Source organism: Thalia democratica, chromosome 5 (genome assembly GCF_965202585.1).
Source record: "Thalia democratica chromosome 5, ktThaDemo2.hap1.1, whole genome shotgun sequence".
In the NCBI taxonomy this organism is placed as follows: Eukaryota; Metazoa; Chordata; class Thaliacea; order Salpida; family Salpidae; genus Thalia; species Thalia democratica.
In genome coordinates, this window is record NC_139169.1 from 46,285,729 (window position 1) to 46,313,407 (window position 27,679).

Here is a 27,679-nt window from a genome sequence, read left to right on the forward strand (position 1 = left end):
ATGTTTCAAAGTTTAAACACCTTAGTGTTTTTTGTAAATGGAAAAGAGGTTAGTAGTAAAATAAAATAGAATTTTTACCTGTTTTCTTTTAGTAACTTTTGGTTTTTTGCCTTACTTTTTCTAAGAATGTTTTTCTAATACAATAAAAATAACACAAGTTAACAAAAACTAATAAATGCAGTAATTAAACTATAAATTTTTAAACAATTGCTTTTGTAAATTTACAAAGACAACTGAAAGGATATTAAAGTGTCTGTTTTCTATTTATGTACTTATTTTATCCAATGTACTATTTTAATTTTTCCATCTGCAATGTTATTATTTTAAATCAAAAAAAAAAAATCATATGTTTTTTAAAACTAATATTTGCTAAATTTTGTTCATTCTAGTCATATTACCTAGATATACTCTTAAGAGTATAAAAAATTAAATTATAATAAAACTACTTAGATCTGTTTATAGTTTTTAATGCTTACATTTTTAGGTAGTAGTTAATAATGCAGACCCTGAAACCACGCTTATTTCTTACCTTCGACTTAACTGTGAGCACTTTTTATTGTTTTCAAAACTTTTTATACTAAAGTTTTTCTATTTAATGTACATTATTTATACTTAAAACTAGAAGTCATTGATAAATTATAATAAAAAAAAATTCAATCGTAGTTAATAAAAAATAAAGTTATTATATTATAATTAAAAAAACAAAGCCTAATTAAGAGTTATAGTTATAAAACTATAGTAAAAGCTAGTTTAGAAATTTTTGTTTTGAAGTTTATAAACAAATAAGCGTAAAACTACTAAAAAAGCACTATGATACAAATTCATACATGTTTAAAATAAAACACAACATGCTTCAAATTTGCAGTTTTTAAATTGTTGTAAATAAATTTTAGAATAGATATCGACAATATTTAAATAAGTATATATAATTTTTTAAAAAATGCAAACATTTTGTTAATTAAGAGCATCATTATCAACTTATTGTGATGCATCTCTTGAAACCAAAAATCTGAGACTTAAAAATTTACAAGACTCGTAACTGTAATTCATATATTGGTAGTGCGATTGACGGGTACCAAATTGGCATGTGGTGAAGGTGGCTGCGGTGCATGTACAGTCATGATATCACGGTGGATCCCCCAAGTTGAATCAATTAAGTTTATTTTGTTGTTAAGCAGTTAAGCGGGATAAAGTTCGTTGAACTTAGATACTGTTAAAGCTTTTTGATGTCTAGCTAACTAAAATTAATTTAGAGTTTTAAAAATTTTACTAGTAATTTTCTAAAATGATAAAATTTAACTAATTCGCTTTGAATAGTACTTTGTTAAAAAAAATCAAAGCGTTTATTTTAAATAAAAAGTTATGTTAGATTCAGAGTAATTTTGTTTAAGCACTGAACGCATTTTACTAACATTCTACTTATTGCCCTCGATTTTTTCAATTATTTTTATTTAAATGTTTTTTAAGACACCACGCAGTAAATTCTTGTTTGTTCCCGTTGGTAGCAGCACACGGATGTCACGTGACTACAGTAGAAGGTGTTGGCTCGACGAAAACAAGACTTCACCCTGTACAAGTCAGCTATTTGTTCAAATACACAATGTCTTTCACATTTTCTAGATAGTCTGTTTACACTTATTTTGCTCAAGGAACGCCTTGCAAAGTACTTCGGGTCTCAGTGTGGGTACTGCACTCCTGGTATGGTCATGTCTATGTACGCTCTTTTGAGGACCAGTCCAAAACCACGCATAGAAGATGTTGAGGTAGCTTTGCAAGGAAACTTATGCAGGTGTACTGGATATCGATCAATAATTGAAGGTTTTTTTTTCTGCTATTTTCATAAATTGAAAAATATATACATTATTATATAAAACAAAAGTAATGTAACTTTTGTTTTATTTCTACAACAATTTATTTTTGTTTTTAATACATACAAGACTTTTTATATAAGTCTTAATCAAAAACGTGTACCGAGTTTGTCAGCTCTTTTAAAAACAACTTTAAAACAACAAAAACTCTCCTTAAGTTTTGATTTCGAAAAAAAATGTCTTTAAACAAGAAAGTTGAGTACAGTTTGTAAATTTAAAACTTTATTTAAACTATTGTAGTTAAGTTTTTGTACTTAAGCTTGTAGGCACATTTCATATATACAGTAGTACCTTGTTCAGGAGTAAAAAAAGTACGGAATGCGTACTAATTGCGGTTCTCAAAACAAAAACTTGCAGCCTACGAGGTACTTTTCCACAAAATACATGTTTTTTTTATATTATATTAATTTTGGTGATAAAAATTTAAAGATAGGCTACTATTATCATATTTTCTGTTAAGATAGTATTTTTGTATTGATTCCTACGTTTGTATTAAAGTAACGTTAGCGGCCCGTGCAAAACTTTTCTCTATAAAGTGCGGCAAGCGAGCAAGTCAAAAAAAAAACTTTCCTGGTTCTTATAAAAGGCTGACGACCCATGATCATTTTTTTTAGCTCAAGGTTTAAATTAGAACTTAAAATTGCTTCAAAGCCTTATGGGCAGCTAAGTTTAGAAAAACTTCAGTTTAAAAAGTTAACTTTTTATACTGAAGTTCTTAACTTTTTTTTTTTAATTTGTAACGTTTAAGACTTGACTAATAATATTTTAAGAAACTATTACTAATACAATTAGTTTATAGCCCGCTGTTTAATTAATCACAAATATTTTTATTAAAAAAAAACCTGTTAAGACTTCTAAGAGATAAAAATATACAATAGTTAGAATGAAAACATGACTTATAATTATTGTAAATCTTGTTTTAAAACAGCTTTTAGTAGTTTTGCTGAAAAAAGACCAAGTGCAAAATCCAACAACTTTAATTGCAAAATGGGAAATAAATGTTGCAAACTTTCTAATAATGACGGTAAGCCTTAAAAAGGATTTTTATTAGTACTATTTTAATAAGTGTGTTGTGAAAAAAAATTCTGAGGTTTTAACTAAAGTATTTTTAGTTCACAACAACTTCTAGTATACAAAATAAACTTAAAATTTGAAATATCTAATGAATATATAACACTACCTATAGAATAATTTTCTTACAAGTACTATGTTTAAAAGAGAGAATGAAAGAAAACTTAAATAAGCATGATGATGATGAACGGTGTTTTGATGTAAAGGAAAACAAACAAGACATAATATTTCCACCAAGACTATTGGTGAGCAATAAATTTTTATTTATATGGAAAAAATACACTTCAAACAACAATAAAGTTTTAAAAAGCTTATATAATTGAAATATTTTTATTCTCTTTAATTTTTAAAATAATTTTTCAGCGTGACAGCAAACTGGGTAAATTTGATGTCCCTCTGAAGTTCAATGGCGAACGTAGTACTTGGTACCGTCCAGTTTCTATTGACCAGCTAGTCATTCTAAAAAAAGAAATACCGGATTTGAAGCTCGTTAGCGGCAACACGGAAATCGGAGTAGAGTCAAATACATTAGGAAGACACAATGAAAACTTGTGTTACATTGCCGACATTAAAGATCTCACTAAAGTTCATGCTAGTAATTTAGGTATAAAAATAAAAACAATTGTTTAACCCGAAGATACTTTGTTAACTATATTATCAGTTTGTAAGTTTGAGTATATTAAGCAACTACTTCTTTTTAGTCAATAAAAACGTTTTTCAATTGAAACAGGGATAACAATAGGTTCCTCAACACCTCTTACAGATGTTATTAGTTTTTTAAATGACGTCATTAAAAACAACTCACCACATGCTACTCAGTCGTTGAGGGAAGTTCGTAAGATGCTTCACTGGTTTGCTGGTTCTCAAGTTCGCAATGTTGCAGTAAGTTACTTATTTCGTAAGACACAATAGTAATATGTTGCTTTGAATATTTAACTATACAAACAAGAGTATTGGAGGCAATTTGATGACTGCAAGCCCAATTTCGGATTTAAATCCAATTTGGCTGGCGTGTGAATGCAGCATTCGAGTGCTAGACTGCCTAAGCGATCAAATTTCAAAGGTGGTCATTGATTCAGATTTTTTCACAGGATACCGAAAAACAAAGCTGTTGAGCAGTCAGCTGGTTCTAAACATAGATCTTAAATTTACAAAAGATGTAAGTAAAAAAAAAACTAGATGCTTTAAAATTTAATATTTTGCAATAAAATTTTGATTATAAGACACAATATGTACGAGCATACAAAGTGAGCAAGCGTAAAGAAGATGATATTTCAATTGTAAACGGAGCTATGCTTGTTGAGTTTTGTAGCAAACGAAGCAGCAAAGTCAAAAGTTTGAATGTTGCTTTTGGTGGAATGTCTTCAACTACTATGCAACCAATGAACTTGATGAATAACATCGTGGGAAGGTAAAATAATTCAAATCATTTTAAAAACATTGGTTTAAAGTATTAACTGTTTTACATAAAAAAAAAGCTAAGCTAAAGGTAAAGCTTTTTTTAGATAAATTTTTGTTTAGATCTCCTTGAAATTATTTTAGCTATATTCCAGCTGATTAAAACAGTTTAGTTTAGAAATTGGGATGATCCGAGTTTAGTTGATGATGCAATGATATGACTTCAGCAAGATTTAAAACTTCCATATGATGTTCCGGGAAGTATGGCAGCGTATAGAGAAACTCTAGCAGCTAGCCTTTTTGTCAAATTCCATCTTGAAATCACAGAATGTTTAGTAAAACAAGAAATTTTCAAAGTAAATAAAACTGTAAGTTTAGTTTCTTCCGTTATCAGTTTAAAATGCTTTAAAAAAAGTGTATCACTAAAAGTCATAAATAGTATAAGAGTTAATTTTTTATCAAACTAGTTTATTGTCATTTACTGTAAAGCAAACTAAAAAGTAGTTATTAGCTCCTTAGCTTACTAAGCAACCATAATAGGCATGCTGAATAAAACATAAAAATAAATAAATATTTTATCATATAAAACATAGTACATATAATTTAGTTTTTTTACTCAACAATATTGACAAAAAACTTTTAAAAAATGAACTGTTTTTTGAGAGACACTTGTATCTTAAATTTTTATTCAAAATGAGACTTCAATCTTAAAAAAATGTTTATCTGTAAATTAAAATTTCATAAACTGTTTAAAATCAGAAAGATAGTTTTCTAAAGTTATGTTACAATACTCTTAAAAATTAAATATTTAAAATGATTAAAACAAAAGCTGGTTTAGATTATTATTATTATTGAACACGATAAAGAAATCAACGCTTAAAAAATTTGGTCCAAGGACTTGGGTGTATAGAAAGACATTTCTTTGGTTTTTCTTTCTTTTAATCAAAAAGCTTTATTATATTTTTAACTTCTTCTTTTTTATCATTTCAAAATGTTTTGATGAACTAGAAAACATTTTTATTACATTTTTCTTGACAGAACTTCTACTTTGAACTTTTCAAACTTGAACAGTAGTCTATAAATTACTTTAACATGTATCTATTTTTGTGCAAACAAAACTATAACATACTTATTGATAGCTATAAACTTTCGGATCGCAATTTACTTTTCTTCGAAAAACATAACTTTTTTAAAACAAAAAAAAATTTGAATTAAATTGTAACCTAACAGTTAGGCTCTTAATTTGATAACTAGTACTTACGAGTGCTTTATTATTGCTTATTTTATAAATTTTGAGGTTTAAGGTAGTAGTTCTACATTGATTACTAAAACTATCTTAAATTATTACGGTCAAAGGAAGATTTTTTATATAGAGTTTAGTACGCAACCACATTTTTCTAAAAAAATTGGGTAGCGAATTATAAAGAGCCGTCCACCGCAGTATTACATAGGAGTAATACTAGTTTTTTATATTTTTAAAACCATTTCTACTACATAATACCTTTTTTTGTATAAATACTATATTGATTAATAAACTTTAGTTTGGCAAAGAATTGAAGCATAAAGATTTAAGTCTGAAACATATGTAAAGTACTGTTTTGTATTTATTACAAAATTTGTTTCTCTACTTTGTCTTTAAAATATGCAGCACTATAAACAAAATTTAAATATAACAAAATAATAAATAACCGTTTCGTTTGAATTACTAAATATGAACGATAAATATCAAACTGCTGCATAATATAGATACAAAACTGATATCTAAACTAAAATATTAAGCCATACTACAACTTTTATAAATAGTGTTATTGTTAAAGTATTTTGATCGCTAAAGAACGTTTAAATTTGAACGAAAATGTTTTAATTATGTAAACATTAGTGCAACGACAGTAATGCACCCGAGAATTCTTACAACAATTTAGAAAACAATTGGAAAAATATGAAAAGTTCTCGAACCTGGCAGAAGGTAAGTTGCATTTGAAATAATTTGCAAGAATTTTTTATAGTAAATATGTACTTTATTCAAATTATTATTTTTTATTAGTTTTTATTGTTATTTTTACAATCATATAGATTTATGTTTTAAAAATAATCAATATAACAACTTAGATCTTAAGTATAGTTTGTCGATTAAAAGGTTGAAATAAAGATTAAATGTGAATAAAAGTATATAAATGAAGGTTTAGCTTTTAACATTTGACATGATATGATAAATGCAAAGAGTATTTTTTACCAATATGCAACTATTAGCTTGTTTACTTTATATGCAGTTTTCAGTTTTACTTTTAAGTACGTTTATGTAAGTACATTTAATTGTATTTATTTTAGTTAACATCAATATACAGTACACTACCGCTTAAGTACGCAAATTGAACCCGACCAAAAAGTGCGTACTTAGCATGGGTAGTGCGTACTTTTTGAAGACATAGTATAATATGAACTCAAGTTGTTTGTTTTCTTTCTTACAGCTAGCCATTAAATAATTAAACCAAATAAACAAGTCTTTTTATTTTAAATAACATTTAATACATAATTCTAATCTGCAAAACTTTTCATTAGGTTTTAAAATGATTTATTTTGTCTATAAAACGTTTCTACATAATTAATACATACCATTAAAATAAAAAGTCAATGTCAGTCAATGGTATAGAAAAGAATATTAAGCCATATTTTGTTTTGTTATAGGTAAAGTACCAAACTACATTATGTTTACCAAACATTTTGAAAACATCAATGTGTGTACATCTAAATTAAGTTATGACTTAACTATGTTGTATTTGTAGGTTTTTAGTTTTTTCATGTAGATTTATTTATTTGTTAGCATTACAGCTCAAATATCATTATTCTTTTCACTTTTCTGCAACCACTACATAAGTATTTAGTTTATTAACATTTAATAATAGGACTGTCACAATTTCATGCCACTTAGACTAAAAAGGATTACTCACCCTAGTTTAAAATTTGTGAAAGTCTTAGGCTAACTCAGTAGGTTGGACATTCTACCTTTCTTGATAAGTGCGTACTTAAGGCGTGATGCGTACCAAAAAAAGTGCGTACTTAAGCGGTAGTCTACTGTATATGATTTGTTTTATTAGCATGTAACAGCATGCGTTGTTCTTTCTTCCTTTTCTCTCAAAAAATGCTTAAGTTGAGTATAACGCGAGTTTCTGGGCAGTCTAGTTTTACCTTTGTACTGATAGTATATCGTTTGAAAAGATTTTGTTCCCCTCGTACTTCTTGTACGAAGGCGACTGTTTTTTATATAAACTTGTGAATTAGAATAGCTTATTTGTATATTTTGTTATCATGTATCGCAGTTTATATTCATTTTAATACAGTTTGTGTTTCTAGACTCGATTTCTTATATACAATTAGTTAAGCATTCTAACAATCTAACTATTTAATTAAACTAAGCTTAAAAGATAGTCTAAGCTTAGTTCGCAATTCATTAAGTCGACTTAGCTAAATAACTTAGCTAAGTCATATCTAAACATTTAAATAACATCACCGATAAATACTTATAACGCGCACGGAGTCAGATAATAACCAGCATCGCGCGTATAAGTAACATTATAAGTAAATCGGGATAGTAAAATGATGAACCCTAGTTGTGTAACACGCATCTTATTTAAGTCCGTAACTTCTTTTTATTTTCTACTTTTCGTAGTTGTGACCCAAAATTAGTTTAAAACTTTATAAAGACTTCAAACAAAATCTACTAGTATCATGGATATACTTTATTTTAGGCTTAATAGATGCCAACTTTATAGGGACTGGGAGGAATTTAAACAAGACAAATATAAAACATTAATAACAGAGTGTTCCTCGTCTGATTCACCCGAACCAAATCTTTACAAGAATTACGCGAATTAGAAGCCGAAAGAGCCGAACTCGATCGAGGGGAAGCTGCTAAAGAATCAAAACGCAATCGCGCTGTCGCCATACCAAATTATGACGTCACGAGTACTTCGTCAAGTAATGCAACAAAAATATCTATTAAGAACCAAAGTTCTGAGCAACCACGGTCAGAATCACCAAGGCCAGAGTCAACGACCAAAGCCAAAGATCAGAGCCATGCCAACCAGCACCAAAACGGGCAGTCCCAACGGTCAAGGCAACCGCAGCCAGAATCAACAGAGCCAGAGTCAAAGGTCAGAGCCACTGAAGCCAGAACCAAGGTCAGAGCCACCGAAGCCAGAACCTCCAAGACCAGAGCCAAGGATCAGAGCCATCATAGCCAATACCACGTCGGGCAGTCCCAACAACCTGGGCAACCGCAGCCAGAGCCAGAACAGTTAAGGCCAACGGCCGATATAGAGGCTTACAAAGAGCCGTCTCCACCCGTGAGAACACAAGCATTACTTGCACCATCAGATAAGGATGCAGAAACAGAGACAATCATAAAAGGAAGCACAGCAGCGACGGCACAAAACAACAAAACTAAAAAAAATGTTAAAACTAATCGCGAATTCTTAACAAAAAAACACATTTCTTACTCTAAACGCAAAACGATTGCAATAACAAATAACCTTTAGAAATTAGCTTACAGCAAATTTCTAAAACAAACCACGAATTATTTAGTTTATATTTCACAAATGGCGTCTTAAAACCAAAATATCTTTGAACAATATTGAAGCACGCATTTTAAAAAATAATCGCGAATTATTTTGGTTTATTTTTCACCGATGGCGTTTTAAACATATTAAAATCGAAATACTTGTCAGAAACCGTTGCAAAACTTTGAGTTTTTGTTCAGACGCTATTTTTCACCGCTGGAAAATTAAACTAAGATGTTATTGAAACTTTACGGTTAATTAACTTTTACAGCAAAACGTTAAAACCACCAAAAGAGTAATGAACTTTTAAACGCAAAGTTTAGACCACCAAAAGAGTAATTTATTTTATTTAATTATGGCAGACAACTAGTCTAAGAAGCTTTCTGAACAAAGCTTAGGACGAAATCGAGTCATAAGAAATTGAAGGAGTATTTTTAAAGTTTATTCTTTAACTTAAAATTTTATTTTGAGCTCTTACTAATATAAAAAATTGCCTTAATTTGTTATGCTTTATTTCAATTTGTTTTTTAACAACAATTTTATGTTCAAACTTGAATTATAAATCTACAGTTGTACTATAGTAACCTTAGTGATTGATGTTAAGAAGGTTTATTGCCTTGTTTTTTGTTGTTATACACTTCAGCTTACTTATAAAAACACAATTTTAATAAGGTCATTTGAGCTATTAAATATCTTATTCAACATTTAAACGCTAAAAACAACTTTGTTTTTAACTTTCTTAGAATATTAAAGTTTTATAAATTAGTATAAAGTTCAAGAGCTATATATTTTTACGAAAACAAGTTTAAGCTTTTGAAATGAATATAATTGTTTGTTTTGTCAACTAACTCATGTTGAATGTGAAATTTTTTTAATATACTAAAAGTTTATATAACAAATAATTAGTTTAAACTGAAGCTATAAATGTTTTTTAAGTTTCTTATAAACATACTTAAAAGTACTTGAAAATACTTGAAATAGTATTTTCTTTATATTTTTGCTTAAACTTTTTTTGAACTTCGCACGAAAACGGCTCGAGAAATCGAAAGTCGTCAACAAGTCGGCGAAGGTGACAAAGAGATCTGATCCACCATCAGCAAAGCGACCGAGTGGAGTACAGATGAAGAGACCGAGAATGCACGAATAGCGTCTACGGGAAACAACGACTCGCGAGCACTACTGGCGAATAAAATTCTAAAAATTCTTTCAGCTTTTTTCATTTTTGTAAATTGTTAAATTTTTTTAATTCTGCGCGTCATTTACGAAACTTAAAGCATTTACAAAGAAAAATAATAGCTTTTTACAAATAACAAGAGAAGTCGACGATAGTCGACGGTCATATTTCATTTATGCTTCTATATTAGAAGTTTTTTTAATGTTTTTTACAAATTCAAAAATAATTAAAGACCATATTTTCATAGAGATAAGTGTGTACTCCAAAATAGCGGGTTTAAGTCGAGAGAATGTAACAGCATGCGCTGTTCTTTCTTCCTTTTCTCTCAAAAAATGCTTAAGTTGAGTAAAACGCGAGTTTCTGGGCAGTCTAGTTTTACCTTTGTACTGATAGTATATCGTTTGAAAAGATTGTGTTCGCCTCGTACTTCTTGTACGAAGGCGACTGTTTTTTATATTAACTTGTGAATTGGAATAGCTTATTTGTATATTTTGTTATCATGTATCGCAGTTTATATTCATTTTAATACAGTTTGTGTTTCTAGACTCGATTTCTTATATACAATTAGTTAAGCATTCTAACAATCTAACTATTTAATTAAACTAAGCTTAAAAGATAGTCTAAGTTTAGTTCGCAATTCATTAAGTCGACTTAGCTAAATAACTTAGCTAAGTCATATCTAAACATTTAAATAACATCACCGATAAATACTTATAACGCGCACGGAGTCAGATAATAACCAGCATCGCGCGTATAAGTAACATTATAAGTAAATCGGGATAGTTAAAAGCAACTTAAAATGTTTAACACACAATGAGCATTAAAGAGTTTTTTGTATGTTAATTGAATTTTCAAACTCACAAACCTTTTAACACTACTTTTTCTAAAACTATATATCACAACCGCTTTTTACTTAAAATATTTTTGTTAAAAACGAAAATTTATAACACATATAAGTAATTCTTCATCGTATAGACTAAAAAACTAAATATTTTATAAATTCCTTTATTTTACATTTACATACTGTTGTAGGTCGACGAGAAACAACCGACTATTGACGAAGTAGGGCGATCAAGACAGTACGAGTCAGCTAATTTACAAACGACGGGAGAGGCAATATACGTTGATGATATGCCAAAATGTGAAGGTTTTTAATAAATACATAAGATTTTTGAAACTTAAACCTTTTTACGATGTATGAATACTGGTAAAAAAATTAAATTAAATTTTTATTTAAAGAAAATTTTTTCAAAACAATTAATGTAGTCGTCCAGATGAACTAGTTAGTACTATAAAAAAAATTATAACAGATGAGCTATGCATTTGCCTTGTGACCAGCACTAGAGCTCATGCAAAAATATTATCTGTTGATATCTCAGAAGCATCGGAACAGCCAGGATTTGTGAACTACATCAGCAAAAAAGATGTACCAGGTAGCAACTTCTACAACCTTATGGGCGATGATGAAGTTTTTGCAGACGGAAAGGTTTTTTTTTCTGATCATTTATTTTGCTTTAGTTTTATCCTGTGTCCAGATAATTTTTCATACATTATTACTAAATACAAATAAATATTCAAAAACAAACAAAAATTTTATCATTTAGTTGTATCAATATTAATTGTAGTTTTACATAGTTAACGAGTGTTAAATAATACAGCTCTAACAAAAAAAAATTCATTTTCTTAACTAGTTGCTTGTAGATATTTGTAAATCTAATACACAAGATTTTATGTTTATGCTCTTTAAATATTATTATAAACAATAACTTTTATAATTAGTGTAATAGTTTAAGAGTACTTAACAGGAATTTAAGTTTTATAGCAGTGATTAATTACAAAGTTCCAACTAGTAAAAAATTAAGTTTGAAAATATTTAAGTTTTTTTTTGTTTTACCGGATAAATTGTGCACGAACAATGTATTTCTAATATAATTAAGAACGCTGATATAGTTGATAAACCGAACGAAATACTTCATAAACAATGTTAACTCATTTAGAATAGTTAAAATATATTCAAAATCTACTTAGTATACATGCTTATTATTTTTTTTATGAGTATCAATAAAAAAATGTTTATTTAAAAAAAAGTATTTATTGCTTGTAAAAAATTTAACCTTTATAAAATAAAAAGAGCATAGTTTTTTAATTTAAAAGTATCCTAAAAATTTATATCGTGTTAAGGTTATAAAAGTTTAACTTTACTTATGACTTAAAATTATGATTAAAGCTATCGTTTACAGCAATAAGTTGCTTGAATATGCTAAAAATTAAATTAATCTTCTTAAAACACAGAAATAATACTAAATGTCTTTAAATGATATAATTTTAAACTAGATAATTTAGGTTTCAATCTGACCTTTTCAAAAACTAATATACATAAACATATAAGTGTAATAGTACTTCTTAAAAATGCAAAACTAAAATTGAATTACCAGTTAAAATTGTGTCATTTAATTTTATTGCTTTTAAGCATATTTATTAAAAAAAACTAATACACTGGATGAATTAAGGTAACAAGGATAGGGCAACCGATCGGAGCAATTGTATCTATGACGAAAGTTCACGCACAAAGAGCAGCCAAAATGGTGAAAATTACATATGAAGACATAAAACCTGTCATAGTGAGCATTGAGGTATATCTATTTTGTTAAGTTAAAAATTAATTAAAAAAACTCCAATAGGTATTTTGCACCTTAATATACACGTGCTATTTGTTTGTAGTAATAAATTTATCAACTTTATTTTAAGGATGCTATTGCTCATAGTTCATACTTTGAAAATAGCTTGGTTGTAAAACACGGAAATCCAGTTGATGAATTTGAAAATTGCGATGTCAAAATAGAATCGAGTATTAGGTTAGTTGAAGTGGTGATAAGAAATCAAAAGCTTTAACGAAACATGTTTGTAATACACTTTCTAGCACCTTTGAAATTTTTCTACTTAACTGCTTTATACTAAAATGGACACAGTTATCCAAATAACTTACTTGTTTTCAAGCTACTATAGATTGTAAAAATAATTTATAAGTATAAATCAATAGAATAGCGGGGCAAGAACACTTTTACTTAGAAACTCAAGCTTGTTTAGTTATCCCTAAAGAAAACGATGAAATTGAAGTTTATTCCTCAACTCAAGATTTGTCTGAACTTCAAAGAACAGTAAGATGTTTTTGCTAGAAGTTTTGCAGTCGTTAGATGAGCACTAACAAATATATCATTTTAATTATAATATTTTGCTTTGTCTTTAAAACAGTTTCAATTCTATCTGTGATTTTTTACTGTAAAACATACTTTTTAAGAATGTTTGTTTTCTCATATTTTTCTTTAAAAGTCTTGAACATACTGAAAAAAATTTTGTATTTATTTTAAAGTGCTTTTAGAAAAAAAAATTCAAAATATTGTCAGACGGCAGCTGTTTTGGGGGTTCCACATCACAAAGTCTACACTAGAGTAAAGCGACTTGGCGGTGGATTTGGCGGGAAGAAAAACCACTGTTTGTACATCAGTAGTCCTGCAGCTATTGCTGCTAAAAAGTTTATAAAATTGAGTTTAAATCTTAATTGAGTTTAGAAACTCTTTAAAAGTAATAATATTTTTTTTTTTTTAATTTACACAATGGCATTATTTGTAACACTTAATTAAAATTGTTAAAATAAAAACCTTTTTGAAAAATAAACTTTTATATAAGTTTGGAAAAAAATCTAAGTATAGGAGACTACACAAAATTGTATACTTCTTAGTTAGTTAAGAAAATTACTTTCTGTTCTTTTAGTTTTTGAACACTTTTATCAACACAAACTAATACTTACGACTTTTTACAACTTAACTACTTTTATTTTATACTTTTTTGTACATTTTTTATGACTTTATAATATATTGTTTTATCTGATTCTTTTTTTCTTCTTACAAAATACAAAAATAAAGATTTTAATACAAATTATTCACTAATTTTTAGAAATCAAATACATAACTTTAAGAAATATTCTTTTTTGTTTTATACTTAAACTTGTTTTTCAGTTATAAATGAAACTTTTTATAGCTTATAAAAACTAATACCACATATAACGTTTTTACTTTGCATAAAAGTATAGGATTGTTATATGACTTTTTGATCAAAAATAAAAAATCATAAAAGTTAAATTTAAATCTTAATGGTAAGAAACAAAAAATCAAGAAAGTATTATCATAGCTTTAAAAAAGATCATTGTTGACAAGCTTTTATCTTGGTTAGGTTGAATAGGCCAGTAAGAGCAATGCTTGATCGTCATGAGGACATGCTTATCACAGGAACAAGGTCCCCTTTCTTGGCAAAATACAAGGTTGTTTACTAATAAACTTTTGAAACAAAAAGAAAATTTATTTTTATGTAACCTTTGTATGTTGTAATTTAGGATTCTAACAAACGCTACGTAGGTTTATAAGCGAAATATCTAAAAAATATTTCTTTTAGTTAAAAATAATCAGTTTTCGGTCACTCGATAATTAAAATATGAAAAAAAAAGTTTATATAAACACATTCAACCACTTTAGACATATTACTTATTAGCAAAAAAAAATTGATACATTAAAATGAACTATTTTAGATTATAACTATAATATTTTTCAAAATAATATTAAATTTGAACAACTGACAGGTAGGAGCAAAGAAAACAGGCGAACTAGTATCCCTAATAATTGATGTTTATTGCAACTGTGGCAACACATACGATGTATCTCGCAGTGTTCTAATGTGTGTACTCTTCAAAATTGATAGTGCTTACAGGTAAAAAAAATAGTTAATGGGTGTTTAAAATTCTTTTAGTTAAAAATGATTTGGTAAACTAAAACTTTTTTATGTTTTATGCGATAGCAAAGTAAAATATTATTATTTTTTTATTACATAAACAAACACATTTTTTAACCATTTTTAAGTTTAATGTTTAACTCAAGTATAAGCAGTAAAGAAAAAGTAAATCACAAACTTTGTAACGTTTTGCCTTACTAATATTTCAGAATACCGAATGTTTTAGCCACCGGCCACTTATGCAAAACTAATATTTCATCGTGTACTGCGTTCCGAGGTTTTGGAGCTCCACAAGCCATGTTGATTACAGAAGATTTTATGGATAAGTTGGCTGTATATTTAGAAATGGAACAAAAGCAGGTCTAAAATTTATTTAAATATTTAATTTTATTTAGTATGTAATCTAGTGTTTACAATAAAACTGTTATTTCATGATACCATAATAGAAATTATAACTTAACTATTGTAAAAATGATGTTTTTTACACTTTAAATAATTTATTAGTTTTATTTCCTAAATATGGGGTAGATAAAGAGACTATTCGGTTATCAAGCTACACACCAAAATTTTACTTAAACTCTTTAAGCTAAAAAATATTTTTTCACAATAAATAATAATAAAAAAATATTTAAGATAAAAGATCAACAAAATACAAAACTTAAGTCAACAATACTTCTAAATAAATAAAAACTTAACAATGTAAAAATATTGTTAAACTGTTTATTTGTACCTAGTTATTTTTATTTTTATTTAGTTTTTTAAATAAAAAATATAAACTATTTTTAAAATATCTTAAAACCATAGTTTCTTCATAACTCATTTGTTCTATTTAAGTTGTCTAGATTTTGCTGCCTAGGTTAAAATTTTTACAAAAAATAAAAATAAATCAGGAGCCTAAAAACTTTTAAACAAAGATATCTGATGTCCACGACTTATTTTATTAAAAGAACTTGACAGGAACTTAAATTAGTTTTGATATTAAAACTTTTTTCAAATACTGACTAAACGGTATCATTGTGTTAACATACTGGTATTTTCTCTAAAGCTTAACTTTTTTACACAACTTTAATTTGTTTATACTAAAAGATTACAAAAACACGGCTAGCGCCAAAAGACTTTCAAAACATCATATGTATATATATATATATATATATATATATATATATAATTTATTCAAATGGCGATTTTAAAAATTCTGGAACATATGTTTTACAAAGCTTTAATTTTTCATAAAGCTTTGATCATCAGCCAGTTAAATTCAAAATACAAAGCACTGTACTAAACAAAGATACAAAAGTTATGCAAAAAAACAAAAAACAGTATGACGTAATATTGTACATTACAAATATTCAGTACAAAAATCGATCTACCTTCTAACTAATTAAACAACCAAAATTAACGAAAACAACAGTTAATTGACTATAAAATGCTTCAAAATTTGTTGTGTTTTAAAAGAAGCTTTTTTATATGTCGACAAGACGATACAAATTCGCTTCGCTTATTTAAACAACCTTCCTTTTTTAACGCATACATAACGGCTGTTGATTCTTTTAAGCACAGCCTACAAACAGGGTTGTTACCATCTGCTATTGGCTGTGCTCTTTCTATCACCTCCCAAGTTAATTTAAAATCAATGTTTTTGCGCTTAAGGCCGCAAACATACTTCGAAAGCTCAGTTTCATTTTCGTATACACCACCTTTAAAGGATTTTTTATGGTTGGCATACCGAAATCTGAATTGAGTGGAGCATAGGCCGATGTAGAACTTCTTTTCAAGGTCAGAGTTAACTGTTGCCTTGTAAATAATGTTCTCTGACCGGCAATTGCCCCCCTTCAAATTGTATTTACAGCCACCGGCGCAATTACACTGATTTTTGATTGAATTACTTTTGTTTAAAATCCTTTGATTATGTGACTTGATTAATCTCTCCAAATTCGCCATACATGAATAACTGATTCGCATATTATGTTTGTTAAATATCTTTGATAATGGGTTATTTTTGTTGAAATGTTTTTTTACTAGATTTATAAATTCTCTGCCGATGTTTGTTTTAACTGATGTACAGAATGGGGGATTATACCAAATTATATTTCGCTTTCTTTTACTTTTCTTGGTCATTTGTAAATACAATTTGAAGGGGGGCAATTGCCGGTCAGAGAACATTATTTACAAGGCAACAGTTAACTCTGACCTTGAAAAGAAGTTCTACATCGGCCTATGCTCCACTCAATTCAGATTTCGGTATGCCAACCATAAAAAATCCTTTAAAGGTGGTGTATACGAAAATGAAACTGAGCTTTCGAAGTATGTTTGCGGCCTTAAGCGCAAAAACATTGATTTTAAATTAACTTGGGAGGTGATAGAAAGAGCACAGCCAATAGCAGATGGTAACAACCCTGTTTGTAGGCTGTGCTTAAAAGAATCAACAGCCGTTATGTATGCGTTAAAAAAGGAAGGTTGTTTAAATAAGCGAAGCGAATTTGTATCGTCTTGTCGACATATAAAAAAGCTTCTTTTAAAACACAACAAATTTTGAAGCATTTTATAGTCAATTAACTGTTGTTTTCGTTAATTTTGGTTGTTTAATTAGTTAGAAGGTAGATCGATTTTTGTACTGAATATTTGTAATGTACAATATTACGTCATACTGTTTTTTGTTTTTTTGCATAACTTTTGTATCTTTGTTTAGTACAGTGCTTTGTATTTTGAATTTAACTGGCTGATGATCAAAGCTTTATGAAAAATTAAAGCTTTGTGAAACATATGTTCCAGAATTTTTAAAATCGCCATTTGAATAAATTATTTAAAAGCCCTTCAAGTGGGCTCAGTTGAAAGTGTTTACGTTTAAACATTAACCTTATTTTATATATATATATATATATATATATATATATATATAGAAATAACATACACAAAATAAACTTTTGCTTGGTACAGCTGTTTCTGCGTTTAATACGCGTCCTCAGCCAAGTTTTATTCAATGAAAAGCAAACTTGTAAGTACAGCAATAAAATTATACAAAATTAGGTATTACGTAATAATAGATAGTTGATTTTAGACAAAATTATTAACAGAGTTTTTAGAAAAATTACTTTCTATAATGTATGCAGCCAGTTTGTAATTCGTTTCTTTTGTTTAGAGATTCAGATTTCTTAACTTTTAAAATTTCGATTTTTTCCGCATTGCACAATTTACATCCGTTTTTTAAACTGTATTTATTTTTCGTTCTTGTTAATATTTCCCACTGAATTTTAAAATTAACTTCGTTATTTTTTAGTTTCCAAATGTACTGCGATAAAGTTGTCGTATTTTTATGTTTTTCGTGTTTGAAGCTGTACTTGTGCTTTGTGTAGCGATTCTTGAACGATAGTCCAGTCGAGCCTACATAAAACTTGGTCTGGTTATCAGTTATGACTGTCGCTTTATATATAACATTTTCCATCAGGCAACTTCCATTTACCGGGCATTCTTGTTTTTTGCAGTCACACATTCGCCTCTCTTTGTACTGCGTGTCTAACATCTTTCGATTGTGTGCCATTATAAGTTGTTTCATGTTTGGCATGCAGGAGTAGGACACTTTTAGTGTCTTCCTGTTAAAAACTTTACAATATGGATGGTTTTCAGTAAAGTTATTGTCCACAATCTCTAGGAAGCGCTTCCCAACCCGTGTTGCCACACTTTTGCAGAATGGAGCGTTGAAATATAAAATATTTCTTCTCCTTCTTTTCTTGTTGTTACCCTTCTCGTTTTTGTGGCTATAGGCTAACTCGTGATCGTATCCACTTTCTCTTATAGCTTCCTGGTATTGTTGGGTTGTTTCCTTAAAAATGCTTTGACTGCTAGAAATCTTCTGGAGGCGGTTGTTCACTGCAACCGGTATGTGTTTTAACACATGCTCTGGATGGTTTGACTTGCTATTCACATAAACCGTATGCGCATTTGGTTTTCTATACGGCTTATGGCTTTCATTTTGAAGATCTAATGTTACATCTAAGAAGTCTGTTACAAACAGATTGGCTTCGATGGTGACATCAAAACCAATGTTTTTAAAGACTTTTCTTAGATGTTTGACTTTTCTCTCCATATCTGGTCCCGGTAGGATGTCCACCACTGCTAAACCATCGTCACGGTATATACCAAAATTACCATCTCTAAAGATCTTTTCCTTCTTCAATTTATCTAAAATGTATAGGCCAACCAGTTCGCAAATTTCTGCGCCATGAAAGCTTCCCATTGGTACATCAAAGCTGTTCTTGTTATGCTTTTTTGACCATGGTTCACCCTCGTGGAATAGTATTGATTTGCAGCAATGTCTGATTAGCTCTTTTTCTTTTTCCGTGATTTTAGTTAGGCCTGCAGCAAAATTGAAGGAGTTTTCCAAAATTGTTGCTGAGATGGCAGGATAAAAGCTCACTATATCAAACTTGATAAACCTTGAAGTTGGTTTATTGCTTAAGCTATTGAACCAGTTCAATACCTCGTAAGTGTTTTTCCATTGTATTAAATTACTTTTTGATATTTATATATATATATATATAAAGTTGAACAAACATAAACTTCTCTTGGAACAACTGTTTCTGCGTTCAACACGCGTCCTCAGCCAAGTATTTTATTCAATTAAATACAAACTTCTAAATACAGTAACAAAATTATAAAACATAGATATTACGTAATAATAGAACAATTAAATAGTGCACTTTCAACAACACTAATAACAAAGTTTTTATATAAATAGTTTACGGTAATGTAAACAACCAGTTTGCGATTAATTTCCTTTGTTTAGAGATTCTGATATTTTAATTTTTAAAATTTCTATTTTTTTCGCATTGCATAGTTACACCCATTTTTAAATTGTACTTTTTTTTCGTTGTTGTTATTATTTCAAGTAAATTTTAAAGTTAATTGTGTTATTTTTGTGTTTCCTAATATACTGTGATAAAGTTGTCGCATTTCCATGTCTTTCATGTTAAAAGCTGTACCTGTGTTTTGTGTAGCGATCTTTAAACGTTAGTCCAGTAGAGCCAATATAAAACTTGGTTTGGTTTTCAGTTTTCATGGTCGCTTTAGAAATCAGATTTTGCGTTAAACATTTACCATTAACCGGACATTCTTGCTTTTTACAGTCCCACATTCGCTTGTCTTTCTCTTGCGTGTCTAACATCTTTCGATTATATACCATTATTATTCATCTCATGTTTTGCATACAGGAATAGGACACTTTTAGTTTCTTTCTGATGAAAACTTTTTTCTTTGGATGGTCCTCAGTAAAGTTTTTATCTCTCATCTCTATCCACAATATATGCATAATTTTTATAAGTTTGACGACCTACTTATAAAAAGCTATTGACGCCTTGTTTCAATACTTAAATGTTAATTGAAATAAACAAACAATAAAAATATAATAAAATTTGTATTTAGGCTGAATAGAATTTTGAAATTAAACTGTTTTTATTTTTTAAATACCAAATAAATAAAAACAGAAACTGTTGTTTACGTTTAAATACAATTAAAAATTAAGACACTTAAATAACTTTAGTTAAAAGCAATAGTTTAGTAGACAATTTTCTATTTAAAATCTCAAAGTACTTTTTATATTCAAAAATATTAATTATTTTCTATTATTTAACGTGTTACGTCATGGTTTCCCAAAGTGGGAAATCTGGCCTCCTTGGGGCCATAAGCAAGAAAGGGGCCAAAGGGAGGACCGTGAGTAGTAAAGGGGCCACAGGGAAGCCATGAGGCCATAATTTTTAACTTACATTATATTGTGAAGTTTACGGTGAAGATCAAAAAAAGGTCGTAGGCGTATTTAAGGGTAGTAGTAAAACTCAAAACCTTTTACAAGATAATTTTGAGTTCATGATGAAAAATAAAAAAAAAGTTCTAGGCGTATTTAAGGGTAGTTTTGAAACTTACACTAAATATTCTGAAGTTGATGAAAAAGCGCAAAAAAAAAGGTCTTAGGCGTGTTTAAAAATAGTTTTTTGATAGAAGAGCCTTAGCTTTCTAAGTTTTTTAAAAGGGGCATTACGAAAAAAAGTTTGAGAATCCCTGCTTATTTTTGTTGTCTTATTTTTTTCTTTTATTGTAAATTTACAGCTTTATTTTACATTTCAATAGAAAGCTAATCTAGGTAAAAAAATCAAGTGAATTTTGCAAACTTAAAGAAAAAGAGTATCATTTAAAATTTAATTTTTAAATTTAGTTAGTTTTATCGTTATATTTTATAACTTTTTCCTGGTTTCCAACAAAGATACTTTTTCTTTTAATTTCTGTATATTTTGTTTTCTTTGTCGCGATTTAAACTACTTACGTTTTTTTTTTTTTTCAAAACAAAATTAAGTGAAAAATAATGTTTCACTTTAAAAATTCAGATACGTGCAATAAATTTGTATAAACCAGATGATGTTACTTATTACAACTTGAAACAAACTCTATCTACTGCTAGACAATGTTTTGATGAAATAATAAAATATAGTGAGTATGATCAAAGAAAAAGTTCAGTTGAAAAATTTAATTTAAACAGCAAGTAATAACTTTCTATCTTTTTTTATTATACTTTTTAATATATTGTTCTGTGTAAAATACTTTGATAAACAAGTATACTATTTTGTTTTGATTAAAAAATTCAAACTAAAAGACTAGATTTTCTTATAAGTGTTCAATATTACTTGAATAATTTTGTTTTCTGCATATAAAGTATGAATGTAAAAATTTATACTAGTAAATTAAAAAAAAACATTATGAAAAGTAGCATTTTGTTGTAAAACGTACGGCCCACTAAGCAGAAATCTTGACTTGCGATGTCATTTTTAGAAAACAATTAGTGCAAAACAAATAAAAGTGTGCTTTTTTATAAGCAATGTTTTAAAATTTTTCTCTTAGCTTGGTTTTTAATACACAGTAGGCATTTATAAATAATAAATTATTTTTAAACCTGCTTTTAAAAGATAATTTCAAGTTTATAATAAAGTATAAAACAAAACTACGTAGCCTGTGAACAATTAAAAAAAACGTTCGTGAAAACCTTTTTTATTAGTTTTCGAACTGATCAGAAAAGTTTCCCAACCCTAATATAGAGTCATATTCTAAGCATATTTGCTTTATTGATAATATTTAAATTACTAAAAAAGTGCACTGCAAAAGTTTTGAAACTTAAGGTACAAAAAACGAGGACTAGCTTTAAACGTAATGCAATATGGAATTGGTTATGAGGTTGCTGTATTAAACCAAGGAGGCAGTCTAGTTAATATATACTTGGACGGAACTGTGCTGTTGTCCCATGGAGGGGTGGAAATGGGTCAAGGTCTGCACACTAAAATGGTTCAAGTTAGTTTTTCTTGTACTTTTAAATCATAAGTAAAGTAAATAAAATGATCGTTTATGGCAAACTAAACCCACCAACTCAATAAGAGTTCTTCATATGCAAAAAAATACGTGTCTATATTTAGGTTGCAAGCAAAGTACTTGGAATACCAGCTGACTTGATACACATAAACGAAACAAACACATCTGTTGTGCCAAATACAATTGCTACAGCTGCCAGTACTGGCTCCGATTTAAACGGCATGGCTGTCAAAGTTTTATTTACTTTATAGTTTTTTAGAATAAAAACTTATAAAATGTACTAAAATGTTTGTTAAACTTTTTAAAATATTTTGTTTTGTAAGACTTCACGTTCTAATAATTTTTTTCTATTCTGAAAAAGTTATTAAATACTCAAATATTTTGTGTTGAAAGTTTTTGTTACAAAAAAAGTTGTTTTAATTATAGCTTACTTTAACCTTTATAACTTGCTCAGAATGCATGTGAAAAACTAAAAAGAAGACTTGCAAGGTACAAATCAAAAGGGTTTAATTGGAGGAGGCAGGTTCAAGAAGCGTATAAAGACAGAATTGGACTTTCTGCAACAGGATTTTACGAGTAAATTAAAATAAAATAAAGTTAGGTAAAATACACTAATATTGCTTGTTTAAATTTGGAGTTACGTCACATCGGTCACATATAATATCAGACTTATGTTAATTTATTATTTAAAATTTATAAAATTTCACGTTATAAAAACAAATACATTGTTGCACGTAAAACAATGTATACAAATTGTTTTGTAAAGGCAAATTTTTATAATATTTTACACAAAAGATCTTAAAATTTACAGTAATGAAATTTTTTAAAGATTCAAATAAATATAATTTATTCATGTATAAAGTTCATGTTCATCAAAATACTTATAAGGTTGAATAAATTTAATAAATGTTTGTTTAAATCAGTTAAGCATGTTCTTGTTTATTATACTTTCTAATTAACACACTTCTTTAATAAACAAGTAAATTTTTACGTGTACGGAAAGACATAACTTAAGCCAAAACGAAACTAGTTTTGTATAGTAACTATTAAACTAAATTTGTAAGATTATTATTATTGTTATTATATTGTTTATTGTGCAATGTTGGACTCGGGCATCAAAACCTGAGCCACTTAAACAGGACACACTAAAAGAGAAAAGAAAATAAACTTATATTCAATACTTTAAGATAAATTATATATATATATATATATATATAAATAAAAAGGTTTATTTAAAGATGCAAAACTCAAAAGACTCGAGTTTCGTGACTATTCACTCATCAGCTTCAAAACAAGTTTAAAATAAAGCACAAAACAGAATCACAAATGAAAGTAAAAAATTTTTTGCATAAATAGATTATGACGTAATTTTGAAACTATCAAAAATTCATGCAAAACGGCTTGTGCAAAAATTAATCTACCAACAGACAATAAACTAGCAAAAAATCATATAACTTCAGTGAGTAACTATATATTAGGACAGATAATTGAAAGAGATAAAGATAAAATTAAGATGCAAATTGAAATTTAGGTTATTTTAAGATGAAATTAAAACTTGTTAAACTTTAAAAGCGACTTTTTTATATGTCTACAAGACGATACAAACTCGCTTCTTTTGTTTAAACATCTCTTGTCTTTCAGTGCATATACAACGGCTGATGCTTCTTTGAGACACAGCCTACATATTGGGCTATTGTCGTCGGCTATAGGCTGTGCTCTTTTTATAACTTCCCAGGATATTTCGTAGTCAATGCCGCTGCGCTTTAAGCCACAAACATACTTCGAAAGTTCAGTGTCATTTTCATATATGCCGCCTTTAAAAGATTTTTTATGATTGGCATACCTGAATCTAAACTGAGTCGAGCACAAGCCGACATAGAACCTCGTCTCAACGCCAGAGTTAACTGTGGCCTTGTAGACGATGTTCTCTGAACGGCAATTACCCCCTTTCAAATTATATTTACAGCTACCAGCGCAGCCGCATTGACTTTGAATTCCTGAGTTTTGATTTAAAATTTTTTGGTTGTGTGCCTTAATGATATTCTCTAAATTTGCCGTACACGAATAACTTATTCGCATATTATGTTTGTTGAAAATTTTTGTTAGCGGATTTTGTTTATTGAAGTGTTTTTTGACTAGATTTATAAATTTAGTCGCTTTTAAAGTTTAACAAGTTTTAATTTCATCTTAAAATAACCTAAATTTCAATTTGCATCTTAATTTTATCTTTATCTCTTTCAATTATCTGTCCTAATATATAGTTACTCACTGAAGTTATATGAATTTTTGCTAGTTTATTGTCTGTTGGTAGATTAATTTTTGCACAAGCCGTTTTGCATGAATTTTTGATAGTTTCAAAATTACGTCATAATCTATTTATGCAAAAAATTTTTTACTTTCATTTGTGATTCTGTTTTGTGCTTTATTTTAAACTTGTTTTGAAGCTGAAGAGTGAATAGTCACGAAACTCGAGTCCTTTGAGTTTTGCATCTTTAAATAAACCTTTTTATTAATAAAGCCCTCAAGGTGGGCTCAGTGTGAAAAATTTAATTTATTAAGTTAAATAACTTAATTCTATATATATATATATATATATATATATATATATATATATAAACATAATTTAAATGAAAACACAAGTTAAACACAATATGATATACAAATGAACTAAATTTAAAAAATTCAATTCAAAAAATTCAAACTTATATATTACTTAGTACACACAATAAAGAGGTTTGTCTAAAATCATCGCTTATAAAACAAAATTCATAATTACAAAATAAATAAAAGTAAACTAATAGTTTGTAGAGGGGGGTGGGGGGGAGGCGTAGGGAAAAGAATATTTTTTCTTTTGTTTATAGTGGAAAATTAGTGAATCTTACTGGTATTTATTGTATTTAAATCAAATCATTTTAGCTTTAAACAAAATTGTTCAACCCCCTCACAAGATACTATATCCTGAAGTAGTCTGATTATTGAACTTAAAAATTTGTTAAGATGCGGCAAAGAAACGTTTACTTGGGACAGTAAAACTGGTGAAGTTGTCGGAAACCCGTGGAGATACTGCTCGTATGGTGCTTCTGTTAGTGAAGTTGAAGTAGATTGCCTCACTGGCGAACACGTTGTGATAAGAAGTGACCTCATCATGGATGTTGGGAGAAGTTTGAATCCTGCAGTCGATATTGGACAAGTACTAACTTAGCTCACAATTTATTTTAGAGATTCAAGTTATTAATTAAAAGTATATTATGTAAACAAAACTTAAGAATAGTAAATACATAACCATTTATAAGTAGTAAAAAGACCCAAACTCACAATAAAATTATGTTTAATCTTAATTTTTACTATTTTTAGTATACGTTGATAAAAAATAACTAAAAATACTAAGAGTAAAATGTATGAATAAGATTAAAACTTTATCAAATAGTTTATAACGATTGTTTTCTACTGAGGTATAAAAGAGTTCAAATTAACGACTAGTTTATTTTTATTAGTCAATATCAAAATAAAATAAAGCTTTTTTTTTTTGTTTTGTTCGTTTTGAAAAAGTTTAATGTAAAAGTTTATAAAACTTTTTTTGTTCGAAGTGATAATAATAAAAAATATTTATAAAGATTAGTTTTTGTAAAATGAGCAATAGAAGTAGTTCCAATGAAATTTTTTTTAAAAGTACAAACAAAAAAAAAAGGCTACATACTAAATACAACTGATTAGTTTAACTCATTAATATATTTTATAAAAACCCTATATTAAAATTTAACTGATTATTTTGGTTATTCTAATAACAAAACTTCTTTTAATTTTTCTCAAGTTTTTCAAAGGTATTTCAATAAATAATAAAGCGAAGAAGTTAAATTGATCATTTAAAAATATTTAATGAAAGTATAGTTCATACGCAAAATAATTATTTTTTTTAAACTTGCGGTTACAATAATTTCAAAAACTTATTAAGTAGTTATATCTTATTTAGTTAATGTATAGTTAAAAGACGTCTAATAAATCAAAAAATTACTTTGTGCTTACTTATAAAAAGACTTAAAATATACTTTTATTTGTTTAAAATTGTAGTTAATTGCCTAAATGTTTTTGATTAGTACGTACTTGTTTCTTAAGCTGTATTTTAGACTAAACTAGCACATTTAAATAAAATCCAGAATAATTCTAAGTTGTTTTTTGATCAAAAGACTTTTAACAAGACTTGTGTGTGTTATTTGTAGATTGAAGGTGCGTTCATGCAAGGGTATGGTTTGTACTGTATGGAGGAGCCCTTGCATTCTCCAAGCGGAAATTTAATTACCAAAGGACCGGGTAATTACAAAATACCTGCTTTCAGCAACTGTCCACGTGAATTCAATATACATCTTCTTAAAAACTCTCGTAACCCGAACGTAATATTCAAATCAAAGGTAATTATTTTAACTCTACTTTTATAAACAAAACTTTATTACTTAACAACTGTTTACGTTTTATGTACATATCTCTAGGCAATAGGTGAGCCTCCGCTTTTGCTGGCAAATTCAGTTTTTTTTGCAATCAAAGACGCAATTAGAACTTATCGAGCCCAAAACGGCTTGTCACGTGACTTTTCGCTTAACGCTCCATTAACGGTTGAGCGGACACGAATGGCTTTTGGAGACAATCTGACCAATCAGGTTAGATACTTTTAAATACAAAAGTATTTCTTTTAAAAGATTGGCAATAAGTCATTCACATTAAAGAGTATTAAGTCATTTACATATAAAATATTTAACAGCATGTAGAAAATCCTGATGACATTGGAAAAAAGAAATGGAGTGTAAACGCATAAAATATTATAATAATAAAGACTTAGAATTTAATTTTTTATTTACAAATAATCAATGAGTGTCAAATTTAATCGTATTGTAAATGCAAAAGCCTTTTTTAACTGTGAAGCAATAATCTTTGTTTATAAAAATGGTTATTTAATAAAAAACTTTTTTTTTGTATAAAAAGTAGACCTCACTACAAAAAAAATATGCTCCCTTAAAAAAAATGATTAGTGCTCTTAAAAGGTATTCTTAAAAATATTACACATATGGTTTATGTAGAATTTATTTAAGAAAGTTTTAGTACCTTCACTTCATTGTTTAAAACAAGCTTTGTATTTATTTTAAATCACAAACTCAACCTAAAAAAAAAGTTCTTCACAAGTTAAGAGAGTAAAAAGTTTTTTCTTGCTTTTTCAAAAATGATCAAAACTGTTAATAAATAGTTTAAAGAATTTGAATTTAAGTATCTGTCTTTTTACTTAAAACTCAATGTATAAATTCTTTAATATGTTTTAAAACTTTTGATAGTATTAAAAAGTTTACGAATGTTCGAAAAAATACTATCAAATTGTGTTTTTTTAATCTAATTCATTTAAAGTTTTTGTAAATGAAAACTCTTTTTTATTTTAGTCTCTAAAACTTAGTTTAACAGATTTCTTTTTTAATTATAAAACTTATCAATTTAATATATAC

General features: G+C 28.0%; 1 pseudogene; it reads left to right on the forward strand.

The window, feature by feature from the left end:
- Nucleotides 1-27,003, forward strand: LOC145836606 (xanthine dehydrogenase/oxidase-like; annotated as a pseudogene).
- The last annotated feature ends 676 nt before the right edge of the window (nucleotides 27,004-27,679 follow it).